This window comes from Protopterus annectens, chromosome 1.part1 (assembly GCF_019279795.1).
Source record: "Protopterus annectens isolate FY-2018-M chromosome 1.part1, PAN1.0, whole genome shotgun sequence".
Taxonomy (NCBI): Eukaryota; Metazoa; Chordata; order Ceratodontiformes; family Protopteridae; genus Protopterus; species Protopterus annectens.
Window position 1 is genome coordinate 1,682,591,443 of NC_056726.1, and position 6,000 is coordinate 1,682,597,442.

Sequence of the window (6,000 nt, forward strand, 5' to 3'; positions counted from 1 at the left end):
TCTCACCATAGCTCTCAACCTCTTAGCACACAACACCTGGACAAAGCCAGTAATGGAGGAATACAGCCCACAAACATATTTAGTGAATTCAGTTCTCACCACAGCTCTTAACCTTAGCACAAAAAACTGGATGAAGCAATAATGGGGGAATACAGTCCCAAAAATAGGGACAAATTTCAAATATCCATCTTATAAACTTAGAAAATTGCTAGAATAAAAGGTTTGTGTTACATGTACTTTCCGAAGAATATGAAGTCTGAAATTCAAATGCCTGTCATTTTTATTTATTTAACATTTGTTAACCAGGAAAGTCTGACTTAGAACAAAAGCCAATTTTCAACAGAGGCCCAGGGATAAAGACTCCAGACACATGTCTTTGTAAGATGGGAGGACACCAGAACACACCCACACAAACACAGGGAGGACATGCAGATCCACACAGAAGGCACCCCAGCCAAGAATCAAACCAGAGAACCTCTAGCTGTTAGGCAACAATGCTACCAGTGGATCATCAACTATGTAATGAAACAAAAATACAGAAACCACAGATTTTATGAGGAACAGAACAGAACAAATATGAGGCGAAAATCTGCAAATGTTTTAAAAATGGTGGTGGGTAGGGAATTCAGGCTCTTGCTACTTGCACCCAAGGTACCGGGTTCAAGCCTGAGGTATTCTCTAACCACCACCATGTATCCTGAGTTCTCTCTAACCACCAGTATACACACACACTTGTACCTGCTTCAATATCTTCAGTCCCTAAGTTTGTCTGCAGCAGCTTCAGTTGTATGTCCTCAGTCCCATCCCACGCAAGCAATGTAAAACTTCTTCTCGGCTGGCTTCCCCGCGAGAGTAGGTTCCAGCCTGCAGACATTACAGTCTGGATCTTTTCCGTTCTATGCGATCATCATTGCATAGATTTCTAGGCTTCAGACCTGCAGAGATGTCTTCTCCCTGACCTGACACAGCAGTCCGGACTCCTGTGAGTTTCGGGAATGCCGAGCATGCATGTGTGGAGTTCCGGGACTCGCAATTTTTTTTCCTTTCCACAGCTGGGGGGCTGCAATCCTGTAAGTCCTATAGCATGAGCCGCCCCTGCAAATATGTCCCACCAGCAAGTCCTATTAATGTCACAGATCACGTTGAGATTTTGTATGTGGGTCATGTGAGTGGAGTTTGGCTTGTGGAGATGCAGCAGTTTCATCAAGGTGAGGTCAGAGATTGCTCTGTATGCCAGACATAGATCACCTCTGAGGAGTCTGTAGGAGATGGAGTAGAGGGTCATGGCTTTTACCCTATCCATGTAGGATAGATTTTTGAAGCCCTGGATTCTCCTGGTCAGGAACCTCTGTGGTATCTCCAGCTGCTGCATGCAAAAAGGGGTGTTATACTCAATAATGGGCCTGATAGGGAGGAATGCAGGGAAGTTATGACTTCCGTGTTCCTGAAAGAAATACCTTTACTAATGAGGTGAGCCATATAGGACATTCTCCGTACAATGGAGGCAAGTTAAATTGCTGTCAACTTGGGTGCCTAGGTCCTTCACAACTGCTTGATGTTTAGGACACTGTCATTAATGTGACGATTTGTGGAGATGTCACTCTCCCCAAAGGGGATGATGATGATGCATTTTTTGTGTTTAGTCTGACAACCGTCATTTGTCTAGGTGAGACCCTCTTGTAGTATGTTTACATCATGGGGGGGGGGATGATGACAACACCCAGTTTGCAGGCATCTGCAAACCTAGTCAGCCACAGACCTCTGGTTTTGGCTTGCACCTTGGAGAAGTAGATCCCAAACAGCTGGGGCCCCAAGACCAATCCCTGTGGTATGCCCCTAGTTATGGGTCTACTACTTGAGGTAGCTTTCCCCTATTCTGACTGAGTTCTATTAGTGAGCCAGTTACCTACTCATCTGGCTGCATATGGATTTATGTCAAGCTGGGATAGTTTATCTATTATGCCCAAGTGGGGAATAGTGTTGAAGACCTTGGCCAGGTCAAGTTAGGCGGTATGCACCATCTTCCCCTCATCTATGGCTTTGGTGACTGACTCAAAGTCTACCAAATTTAAGAGGCATGATCTCCCCTTGACAAAACCAAACTGTGTGGGATCAAGCATTTGGAGGTTGTCGATGTCCTTGTTAATGTGGTTCATGATAATGCACTCCATGGCCTTGTAAATCAGGCTAGTTAGACTGATGGGTCTATAATTACCTGGATCAGTGGATGCTCCACCTTTGTGCAGATGGATGACGGTGGCCGTCCTCCAATTGGCTGGAATGAAACTGGTACTCAGGCTTAGGTTGATAGGGTGCCTAATGGTGTTGTGAGTTCCTGCCTGAGTTGATGCAGGATGCAGCCTGGGATGTTATTGGGTCCCAAGGAAACTGTGTTTTTAGCCTTTGAGAGGGTGATAATGACTTGTTCCCTAGAGATAATGGGTGGGGTGCAGTTGCTGGGGATATCCTGAATTACTGATGGTGGCAGAGGGGTAACATTTTCACTGAAACTATTGGCTATATCCATGGCATTCTTGTATGTGGTGTCCTTGACCGTCAGTTCTGAACGGATTTGGGTGATTCCCTTAGATTGCAGATGTATGTGAAGAAGTACTTATGATTGTCTTTAGTAGATGTGGCCAATATGGATTTGAAGTTAGCTTTGGAGAACTTCACTAATACTCCTATTTGCCTGTTTAAGCCAAGGATAAATTGTTTCCAGTTTGGCACCTGTTCCTTCTTGGTCCTGGACAGCAAATTTTTTCCTTTTGTTGTAGGGTTTATTTATAGCTGATTTCCACCAGACAGGTTTACTCTTCCTTGTGGAAGAAGATTTTGTTTGGTTGTATAGTACTTTGGTGTAGGTTTGAACATTAGTGTCAGTTCCTACTGTTGGGGAGGGGGCTGTGAAGCTGGTTAGACTTTCCCTCAGGGGTTGTAATTAGCTTTTGAGAAGTTTTTTTGTTTAACTCTAGCTGGGAGGGTTCAGGGGAGATGGTGATTTCAAAGGGGACCCCTTTGTGGTCTGATCTTACCAGGGATGATGAAACTGCAGGGTGCTGCAGTGGTTTCCTGTATTGGACAGTACCAAGTCCATGCTGTTGTCACCTCTTGTGGGGGTGTCAACCAGCTGGTCCAGGGCCCTGGCACTGATGAAGTCAATGAATCTTTGAGCATTTGTGTTCTGACTCAAGTAGTTCTTCCAATCAATGGTTGGGTAGTTAAAATCACCTGGGATCAGGGTATAGGGTTGAAATCTTAATAGATTCGAGAAGGTTCAGATAGGTGGGCGTGGGCATCCCAAGTCAACATTGGGGGCCTGTAGCTAACTATGATTTGAATAGGGACCTTGGCAACTATTAACGGCACCTGAAATGTCTCCTGTGCGTCATACTGTTTGACCAATCTGGGGGTGTGTACATCTTTAATATATATTTTTAACACCACCTCTCTTTGCTGCCCTCAGTTTGCGGTCTGTATGTATAATAGAATGAGTAACAAGTAAGGCTGGAGTGCTCTCCACAGCTTTGAACCAGGTTTCTGTGACTGCATAAATGTTAGCATCTTCCAGGGTTAAGAATGCTTGCAATGAGTGCAGTTTCAAGTTGAGACTCCTAGCATTTAGCAGTATGACCTTTAAATTGCATTTAGATGAGATTCTCATATCGGTAGTTTTGACCTCAAGACATTGCCTAAAAAAGGCACTATGGGGAAAGCAAGAGCCTTTGCTATGAACCTGAAGCCCAAGGGAGACAGATGCAGGCCACCTGTGGCAAAGCATCATGGTCTGTCAATCATGACTTCCCAGGCCGACAGGTACTGGATTTCCTTAGAATAACACCAGAAACTAAGCCAGTTGTTAAAGTCAATCATTTTTTGTTTGTACTGTGGTATCATTCTGGGTGATGGTAGAATGCTGCTTAAGGCTAGTGACATACCTGCCTGGACCACATATTTTGTGAGCTGAATCATGTCTCTCTTCATATAGTCCAGAAAAGTACGTCTCAAGTCATTCACGCCAACATGCACTATGACAGAGTCATAGCAATACTTGTTGAAGGATTTGAGTGCATGGGTGATGTGGTGGATTCTGGCACCTGACAAACGACTTACCGTGACTTTCTCCTTATCCAGCCTGGTGAGGGGCATATCTGTGTGTCTCCTATGATTAACATATTGGGTTTACGGTTAAGCCTTAATGGCTGTAAGACACAGGTGTGCGGAATATGTGTGGTACATGGTGTGGTAGGCTGTGGAGTATGCATGTGTTTTTGTCTCAGAAGTCTTTTCTTTAGGTATGTTTTTTGTTAAGAACCTCCACATATGTGGATGCATGTTGTGTTGGTGTAGGTTGTCGTTTGAGGTATGGTGTTTGTGCAGACAACCTTCTCAGTAACAGGTATACTGCCTTGTGAGGGAGAGAGCACAGACTCCAAGTTTTTAATGTAATTGCATCTCTCACAAATTGTGTTCATAGGTGGTAGTATGAGAGGGCTGTCCATGTACATGAGACATTTGCTACATTGTCTCAGGATGCTCATATCAACCAGATTGGCAGGAGAAACTGTAGGAAACTGTCCATCCATATTTTTCAGAATCTGTGAGGGGAATGAGCTACAGGGGGCAAAGGTGGAAAGATCTGAGATGGGTACTAGTAGCTTGTGTTTCTACAGAGGCTGTAAAGAAGCTTCACTGCCTCAGGATTCAGCAAGTGCGAGTAAGGGAAAATGTGAAGCTGGAATACCTTACAATGGGTTAAATCAGCACAGGGGTGGTGTGTGATGCACAAACACAGGATTTAAATAACAGAAAGGATGGAAGAATCTAGAAGCTCAGATTACTACCCAGTCTTGCTAGCTACTGCATTTTCAATCAATCACTTGTACTTGAGAACGTCAGGCAGCCCTGTTACTCTCAGTAGCAGAGAAGGCAGTCCCTACCAGCACAAGATGGTTGCCAGGAAACTCAGGAAGCAAAACAATGAGGCCTGGATGCAGCAAACCTGTATCTGGATTATGCTACTTGACTAGAACACAGAAAACTCCCAGAAAATACACAGAAAAGCACATATAGAGGGGTCTATATTATAAGCTCGAAGGTTGAAAACATCGAACACCATATGGTCGACACTATATGGTGGATGTCTTCAATCACTCAACTGATAATAACAACCCAAAAAAAAGACAAAAGTGCCCTAATGGGTTTAAGCATGGGGCAAGCCCCCTGGCACCCCCCACACCCCCCGCTACTTAAATATACCAACTCCGAGACCGCACTACATTGCAGTAAATGGAAATCTCCCCTTATGCAGATTTCTGTTTATACATACATTCAAGATTCTCATCGTTTGCTATTCTCATGTCGACAATGTCGCATTTCATATTGTCAGCTTTTGAGAATATAATATAGACCCCATATAGAGTACTCACAAACAGAAAAAAACAACTCAGTATGAAAAAAGGAATTTGCAATCAAGTAATTCAGTACAAATGCAGTTAAAGTGATGAACCACTACTTATCAATGAAAATAGAGTTAAAACAGTACAACACAGTACAAGAATGCAGTTAAACAGTAAAAGAAAAGTTTACAACATCTTGTTCTATGCAAGATTTCATAGAGTAGTTGAGAAAGGGGGTCTTTAGTACAATTTTGCAGTTTGGAATGAGTTATAATGAACTTATGCCAGGAGGGAGTGATAATTAAGATATGCATGGTAGGGGAGTTTAATCAGTGGTATTTAAGCAGTGCATCTGAAGAGTATTTGTAATTTAAGGGTTGGATTTAATAGGTGGGGTAGTTTTTTTGGTAGGAGGAGTGGATAGATAGCTGGGTAGTGATTGGATAATTGAGATTCGGGGGATTGGTTTGTTTAAAATTAATGTATGAGTAATGTGGGGAAGGTGTGAATTGGGGGTAGGGTAGGGGAGTGGAATGAGCCTGAGCGAAACAAGGGTAAATGAAACAGACAGGACCTGGCATCAGCAGATTGTTACAACAAA